Here is a 9,033-nt window from a genome sequence, read left to right on the forward strand (position 1 = left end):
ACGGCGTCAAAGACCAGTCAATCAATCAATCTAATGCTATACCGGTATATATCTAAATCTCTGATTATTAGCTTGTTAGCAGGCTTGGAGACGGAGCGTAGCCGTGCGGCCAATTGGTGGTCTTTCAATCGCGTAGACAAACGAGGTGGTGGTTAGATCGTAGTATCTGGCAAGGAATCGCAGCCTCTTGCCTCCAGTTTATTTTGGCAACACGCCACAGACACTACTCGTGTGGCTTTACATGAAGTTCTGTTATTTTCCAAGTACACGTGGAAAAGTTGTTCATTTTTATTTCTATATGGTTTCTACCACAAATGGATCTTACCGCGGTTCACCAATCAACCAGCCAACTGGTAAATTAAACAAGCAAGCAATAACTCAGTCAGTCAAGCAATAATACAAACATGCTTCTTCAAAATGAAAGAAATATATCAGTCTGTAGGACGGCTATTTTACATTTACATAGACTGTTAAAGGTGCAGAGAATGACAAAGTTCAGATGAAAGAGTGCGAAATGTTATTCCTAAATGTGGTCTTCAATAATTTTTCCAATTTTTCCTTATGGAGAAAAAGACACTTGAAAATAATTTTTGTATGGTGGGTATTTGGGACCAACTTTTGGTATTTATAGTCTTTGGTTAATAATGATATAAATGAGGATTTAAGTCGGGTTTAATCAATGTTTTTGCTCTAGAATATGTTCTTTTCAACTAACAAATGTATTAAACCTCAATTTGGATCATATTTATATTTTCAATATGTTCATAAATATTATCATAATTTAGGTTAAATGCATATGTTTCGATATAAACAAATTTACATTCAAATAAATTTATTAGACAAGAATCACATCCTTATTTAGAACAATATGCAACAACGACAAATACCAAAAGTTGGTCCCAAATACAAACCATTCAAAACTATTTTCAAATACCCTTTTCTCTTAAAAAAAATAGCAAAAAATATTAAAAATCATATTTGCAAATAAGTTTTGACGCTCTTTCATCTGATTTTGCCATTATTCTTATGTTTTCTTCTCCTTCAACGTTCTACCACTTATTTGAGACCCCAATAACACAATTCCGCTTGTTTGCAGAGACTAGATTGACCGGTCTTCATCAGTATCTGATGGTGTACTTTCACGCACATAGAATGAAAAAAAATATGGTATGTTCCTTTTAAACATCAATACAGGTGTCATACCCACGTATTTTTGACGCGGCAAATGACCCGGATGTTTGATGTAGCGTAAAAAAATATAGACTCGAACGAAGTGTTCGTTCGGCTTCAGTGAACTGCAGCGCTGAACAAGTGGGAAGGAGTATCCTTACCCTGGGAGGAGAATACAGGGAGACCCCGACATGGAAAGCCTTTACATGACTAGCCCGGAAACTCCGGAGCTCATTCCCGGACAAATCCAAGGTAGGGAACCCCAGGTAATCCATCGAGTAGAAACTGTGTTTAATATGTACAGTTCACTGCGGGTGAATCTCCACTGAAATGTAAGACTGTAGCTATATAGTCTTTTATGATCACGCATATGTAGATGTGGTTGATGTATAGCCTACGCTGTCGTACATCAGTAGCTTAAGCCAAGAGCTGTTTGTTTATGTGAATGGTGTTCTATGTACGGCCGGGATAACGAGACGTCTATCTTTGTTCTGTGTACGCCCTGGAATTACGGGACGTTTACCTTAATCCCAGGTGCCCGTATACTAGAGAATATTTCATTTATACGGCGGCCGCCAGCGTTATGGTGGGAGGAAAATATAAAGTTTATAATGTTGCCAAAGGCTATATATATGTGTGTACAAATGTAACCCATATTTGCATACATTCATTCATACATCTCTTCACCCATATTAAAGTGAAAGATTCTTCGGTACCTAACGCCTGTAAGCTTGTGTCAAATGAGAAGGTAAGAAAAACATCAGGATAAAGACTAGAAAGGGAAAACACCTACAGTTTATTATATATGTGTTGAACATGTGTTAATAGCTGCATGTGCTGTATATTTATATATCAAATATGTATTAGACGTCAACATAAGGTTGAACAAAATGTTAGGGGCAGCGTTAAACGGCACTCATAATCGAATAAATATGTGAGACCTTCAAACTCTTCTAGCAGAAAGCTCGTATATACGTCAATGTCGCAAAGATATGAATGAAATACTGCCGATGTCGTGTTAAGCCATAATCATTCATTCATTCCTATGTGCGCCAACGTAAGTAGTGTATCAGGTCAATTTCGCCGCTTATGGGGGAATACTCTTATGGGATTGGAGGGAGGGGGAGTAAATCCTGGGTTATTCTTATGGAAGAGGGAGACGAGGACGTGAGTAAACCCTGGATGGGGGCGGAGTCGGCGGAGGGGGACTAAACGGGGCGTTGTTATTGGTAGAGGGGACGAGCGATAACGTCATCATGATCCCCTCCCGACGTCATAGGACGTGGTATGACGTCATGGTGTTTCAGTGCCAACCACATCCTCGAAAGAGAATGGTCAAATCTAAGCATACAATATTCTAATCAAAGGAAAAAAAACACACACATCCTCATAGTATTATATATATAAGTCAATTATATTATGGTGAGTGGCTCGGCCGGAAGCTGACATCCTCCCACGTGCACGGTCACTTAGTTAATGTAGAAATATTGAAAATTGAAGGGATTTTTAGAGTACACTCGGTCAAACGCGGTGTTCCACACACAGCCTATAATCCGGCGTTTGGGGAGACTCCCCCAAAATAAGTTTTATTCGTTGACGCTGGTATGTCCCTGGGCCACTGAGAAATATTTAGTCAGGACGCGGCGGATCGGATAGTTCGCTGGGGCTTTCTCCTGAGCTTTCAAATGTCTTAGCTGTATACCGGGGTGGCCTTTGACTTTTCTTGCAAATACAGTGCTTCCTCCAACACGGTCTTGAAATCAGCATCTCGATATACACCCGAGAGGTGTACATGGTGGAGGCACTGATGAGCTTGTCGTTGATGGAGACATCCACTTGCTGCCAAGTCAGTGCGAGTGTCTCACCTTTGCCATTCACCACTTTAACTCTCACGTACAAATACGTGTTAACCAAGTCCAAGTAAGTGTCCTGATCCCCGTTGGCGATAAAAAAAATTCTAGGGAATCACAGTTTGTGATGTTGGCACCCAACGTCCTTCTTATTTGGGGCCTCCGTGGTTCAGTCGGTTAGCGCGCTAGCGCAGCGTAATGACCCAGAAGCCTCTCACCAATGCTGTGAGTTCAAGACCAGCTCTTGCTGCCTTCCTCTTCGGCCGTACGTGGGAAGGTCTGCCAGCAACCTGCGGATGGTCGTGGGTTTCCCCCGGGCTCTACCCGGTTTGCACCCACCATAATGCTGGCCGCCGTCGTATAAGTGAAGTATTCTTGAGTACGGCGTAAAACACCAATCAAAAAAAAAAAAAAAAAAAAAAAAAAAAAAAATCCTTCTTATTTACTGGTTTGGGTCGGTGGTGAAGTCTACAAATCAACTTCACTGTTGACCGACGGGCATTAAACGGGGTGAAGTGAGGCCATCGTGGTTAGCCAAAGATGTCACAAGGTGTTTTCGTCGGACGTTGGCGCTTGTGTGTGTCCGAGGGCGCTTCCATGGGCGAGTTATATTGGGCTGAGGAGTAGGTCGATCAGGAGCTGATAGGCCCACCGACTGACCGATCAGACGACCGGATTTGACCATTAGGCGTTTACCTCCTTCCGCTGCCTGGCGTTTGAGGGCTTTTTTGACGGGGGTCCCTCAGAAAATGTCTCTCGCGCCATCCACTGCACTTTGCAAGAGGACGTCCTTCGGTATTGCCTAGCTTTGTCAACAGCCCAGGCCCTCCTTCTGAGCCCAGTGCTTTAAGGAGACTCCCTAGCACGTTGTATTCGCGCTCCCGGAAAGACAGGAAATCCACTTCCACCAGCCTGGTTGCAATTTTCGTAATGTAGGGCTGTTGAGCGTCCGCCATCGTGATGGTCAGCCTTTAAGCGGCAGCGGGTTACAGGAGAGGTAAGCCCCGTCATTGGCGAAAGTGAAGCGTTACTATCACTTTCCCACCTTCAAATGGTACAGGGCCGCCGGCGTCGTCCCTAATATGGATTTCGATCGTGGCGAAATGCTTCTGCACTGGAATGTACTCGATGTGCGTGAAGGTCTCTGTGATGTGGTCTCCGTACGACCCACGGGGCGGGACGAGGCGAAGCAGTGGGTCTAACGTATCCCCCACTACGCGGGGTTCGGTGATATCCGAGTACACGTACAGCCCGGGGATGGTGTTTTGCAGGTGATATGAATCCAAAAGAATCACATCTGCTGGGCCATTCAGGACGCCGTCATCGGTAATGCTCATAACCTTTATTAATCGTGGGCTAAAGCTCACGGCTTGTGAGGATTTAGAGTCCAGCGTATACTTTTGTTTAGGATACTGTCATACCCCAAAGCGATCTGATCTGCCACTGGTTTAACCAAGCCATTGGGGTTCTTCCTCAATTGGATGTTCAGAGCCTGTGCAAAAATGGTGGGTGTAGGGTAATCTCCTTCCCGCAGGAATGTCTTGTGGGTACAATATTGCCGAAACACACCAAACCAGACCTCGTTGCGGCCTACATTGTACAACAATCGCGGGTACTTCCGCCAGTCCACATTCCCACTCGCCAAATTCTGTTGGTGGAACTGTGTGGTGTAATGCGTCAACGTATTCCTTGGAAAAGTCGAGCGAGCTATTTGTGGGTAGCGTCATATAAAACATGCTGTTCACAGGACGTCCCGTTGAGCGACTAACCTTACTCTTTCAGGAGACGGAGTTTTAATAAGGGTTCCAGCGCTGTGGTAGGACAATGCCAGGCGTGGAATGTAAGCCCGGGGGTAGTGGAGGGAGTATGTGTCTTCTTCCTCTTCTGCGACTCCGTTGGTTTCTATAACATGCGTGGAGCGGGACAAAGGCTGCGAGACGTCCTGGGGCGAAAGTTATGGAACGTTCGGGGACGTCGGGGCGTCCCCGGTAAAGTCATTGTCGCAGAGTCCTCACCGGTGGAAGCTTGCGCCGTTTCTCCCCCTGGCGGTTTACTCTTTTGTGTTGTGACCCACGTGGGTTCTAGCGGTGTTATTTGTGGTGGTGTTGGTGGTGGTGGTTGTGGGATGATCGTGAGAGGAGGTGGTGCTCCTCGTTGCTGGTATTGATCTTGAATGTCAGGTAGCGTTGCAGGACGTGTTGGTATTGTTAGATCTTGTCTTCATTGGACAAGGCTCTGTTTCTTTCTAATTTGCCTTCCATGTCTCCATCCAACGTGTTTAAAGCTTTGACGGTAGATGGGATCAGTTAAGGTGATTTCATGCCTTGAATCAATCTCTCTAACGGCCGCGGTTTGACAACTTTTTGATATGTGCTATGTCTCGATCTAGCGACCACGGAACAATCGACCGAGGACAGAGGCCCCAAGGGGGCGACGATGTAGACTAACAAGGCACGAATAAGCCTGCCTTTGTGTACAATGGGATGTGGCGGGACACTCTTTTTCACGAGCGTGCGCAGCCATCTTACCGCCGCAACCGTGCCTTCTGAGACGGAGTGGGGGGAAGGTTCTCATTTCACACATTTTAGCACATTCTTAGCAACGGATAAACGCTGATTCGGGTTCACGAAGTATCTTACATTGGATTTTAGGATCACAAGGAGTTTCAACAAAGGGGCGAAGTTGTACACTGACCGGGCCTGTGAGGTGTGGGAGGGTTTTATGTCTTTGGCACACGTACTAGGCTTTGTCCTGAAAAACATACGCCCGCAAATGAAGATGATCGGGCGTGGTTTGCATAAAATCCACTAGCAAATACCCATACGGAGCAGAGGTGCCACCTGTAAAGGTCTTTTGCACATATTGGGTCTTACCCGGCATCATTTGCTTGTCTATGGCCGAGATCTGGTAGGTATCTCTGGGTTTTTTGAACAGCATCAAATAATGAACGTTTAAGCTTATGGTGCGATGGTCTTTGCTCTTGTTGAACAGATTCTTTGTTACTCTGGGTTTATTGGTGTAGTCTTTGCCGAAACAGGCCCATTGTTACTCTGGTTTTACTGGTGTAGTATGGCGAACCAGGTACATCATGGCATACGATCTGTCTGGTCTCTCGTCTTTACGACATACGTTACAAGTGCTCGTGGTCATGGTAACAAGTACCTCGTGTCTTACAGACATCGGCATGACAATATCCGTTTACTGTAGTGAGGCACCAATATGGAAATGTCAGTATTGGCATTACCATAATACAAGGAGACACCGTCTTGATGTTATGCATACTCTTTACAACGCATGCGCCAATCCCTACGTTGGCTTCACACCACTGTAACCACTAGCACAATTTGTACGGAAATCTTGAACAAATAATAAGCATCTCCGAAGAAATTCAATTTGACTATTTCAACATCGACATTAATTAAATCTTCCTCAGAAGAATTGTGCCAAGTGAAGCACGTTTTATCTATGTATACATGTATACAGCAGGCTCAAAGAAAAGCATAAAACATGTCTAATAAGGTTAAGCCTAGTAAGGAACTTTAATGGTGTTGTTGTAGTGTCAGTGGGACAGATTTGGCAGAGTATACAGTGACAAATGGCTTACTGTGTAAAGTTTAATATGACAGAACAGGCGGCATCAGGTAACACTTGATTGTCATTTGCGTGGACCTGGGTCCGGTCAACCTAAGACCTTAAAAAAGAGGAAGTTGTAGCTTTCCCTTCAGCGTTAAGGGCGTAGTGCATTTACTGGTTGACCCAGTATAATGGCTCGGGCGGGGCAGCTTACTTGCCTTCGGTAAGTCGTCTCAGTAAAGCAGCACTAGATAATAGAGAGGTGGAAATCCGTCCTGCAACAAGGAGGCACATTACATACACTCTAAGGACTCCTTCGTTGTCATATGACTGAAAAATTGTTAAGTACGACGTTAAACCTTAAGCACGCACTCACTCACTCGCTCAATTACGTGGATAATAAACATAAAAAAATGTCAGTAATAATAATTTAACAGCAGATTACAGTTTTGTTAAAATAAGATAATTTATATGACGACATATGCATGCAACTTGGATAAACATGCATGTTTCTGCCTTTAAAGTTAGAAATTGCGTGTAGGGCGGATTCATGTGAACAGCATTCGAGAGTTGTCTATGATATCGTTGTCGGAAGTCAGTATTCTGTACGCTATGCATTGCTAATTCATAAGAGGTCTTCATATTAATTATCTTTCACAAAATATCAGCACATGTTTAATCGTTCAAATCTGGTAATATGATTTCTAAAATCCATGAAACGGGTTGCATTTTGCAAACTTGAAATTTATTTTAACACTATAAATAAAGCAGGAAAGAATCTATCATGTACTGATTTGATTAGCAAATATGGATTTTTTGGCCAGAATCTTCGGTACAGACGGCTAAACATGCCCCTCAGTCCCGCTTTGATTGCAACTGTTCATATATGCACATCTTTTCAGGGCAAATCCCCCTATGGATCAACGGAAGCATGTACAGAAATGGACCTGGGATATTTGAGGTCGGTGACAGCCAGTACAACCACTGGTTTGATGGCCTGGCTATTTTGCACAAGTTTGAAATTTCCGAGGGGAAGGTACAATACCGCAGTAAATATGTCAGAAGTGAAGCGTACCAAAAAAGCAAGGCCGCGAACAGAATAGTCATGAGTGAATTCGGTACAACGGGCTACCCGGACCCCTGCAAAAACATCTTCCAAAGGTATATGCCTGGGTTATACTCCATGCCTTCAAATGTACATGTATTTAATATAAAGCTTATACACTCCAAAAGTTATTCTGTTAAATTTAACATAAAGTCTATTATCTGAGTGATGCTACAATGTATTCTGTTATTTTCACACAGTATTCTGTCACGTTCAACATAATATCTTGTCTCACAGAATTATGTTGAATTAATAGAATATTTGTGTCATATTTAACAGAATAATCTGCTGCAATAGCAGAATACATTCTAGGATCACGCAGACAACAGACTTTCTGTTAAATTTAACAGAATATTATTTTGAGAGTAGGAGTTACAAAGATACTTGTATCATTTTCATTCACCAGGTTACTCGATGTGTTGGATGTTAAGGTGAACCCAATCCTAACCACGAATGCGTGTTTAGTCCCGGCCTTGGACTGGGAATTTTTTAGATTTCACCGCTTTCATTGTGTGAGGAGCCCTGGTAGTGACAAGCGGTCAATGTCGCACGAGTGGCCCTTGCAGTTTAACCATGGCATTCCGGTTGGTGGTTTAACCATGGCATTTCGGTTGGTTTTATAACCATGGCATTCCGGCTGGTAGTTTAACCATGGCATTCCGGTTGGTGGTTTAACCATGGCATTCCGGTTGGTGGTTTAACCGTGGCATTCCGGTTGGTGGTTTAATCATGGCATTCCGGCTGGTAGTTTAATCATGGCATTCCGGTTGGTGGTTTAACCATGGCATTCCAGTAGGTGGTTTAACCATGGCATTCCGGCTGGTAGTTTAATCATGGCATTCCGGTTGGTGGTTTAACCATGGCATTCCAGTAGGTGGTTTAACCATGGCATTCTGGTTGGTGGTTTAACCATGGCATTCCGGTTGGTAGTTTAACCATGGCATTCCGGCTGGTAGTTTAACCATGGCATTCCGGTTGGTGGTTTAACCATGGCATTCCGGTTGGTAGTTTAATCATGGCATTCTGGTTGGTGGTTTAACCATGGCATTCCGGTTGGTAGTTTAATCATGGCATTCCGGTTGGTGGTTTAACCATGGCATTCTGGTTGGTGGTTTAACCATGGCATTCCGGTTGGTGGTTTAACCATGGCATCCCGGTTGGTAGTTTAACCATGCCATTCCAGTTTGTGGTTTAACCATGACATTCCGGTTGGTAGTTTAATCATGGCATTCCGGTTGGTGGTTTAACCATGGCATTCTGGTTGGTGGTTTAACCATGGCATTCCGGTTGGTGGTTTAACCATGGCATCCCGGTTGGTAGTTTAACCATGCCATT

Source organism: Liolophura sinensis, chromosome 5 (genome assembly GCF_032854445.1).
Source record: "Liolophura sinensis isolate JHLJ2023 chromosome 5, CUHK_Ljap_v2, whole genome shotgun sequence".
Taxonomy (NCBI): domain Eukaryota; kingdom Metazoa; phylum Mollusca; class Polyplacophora; order Chitonida; family Chitonidae; genus Liolophura; species Liolophura sinensis.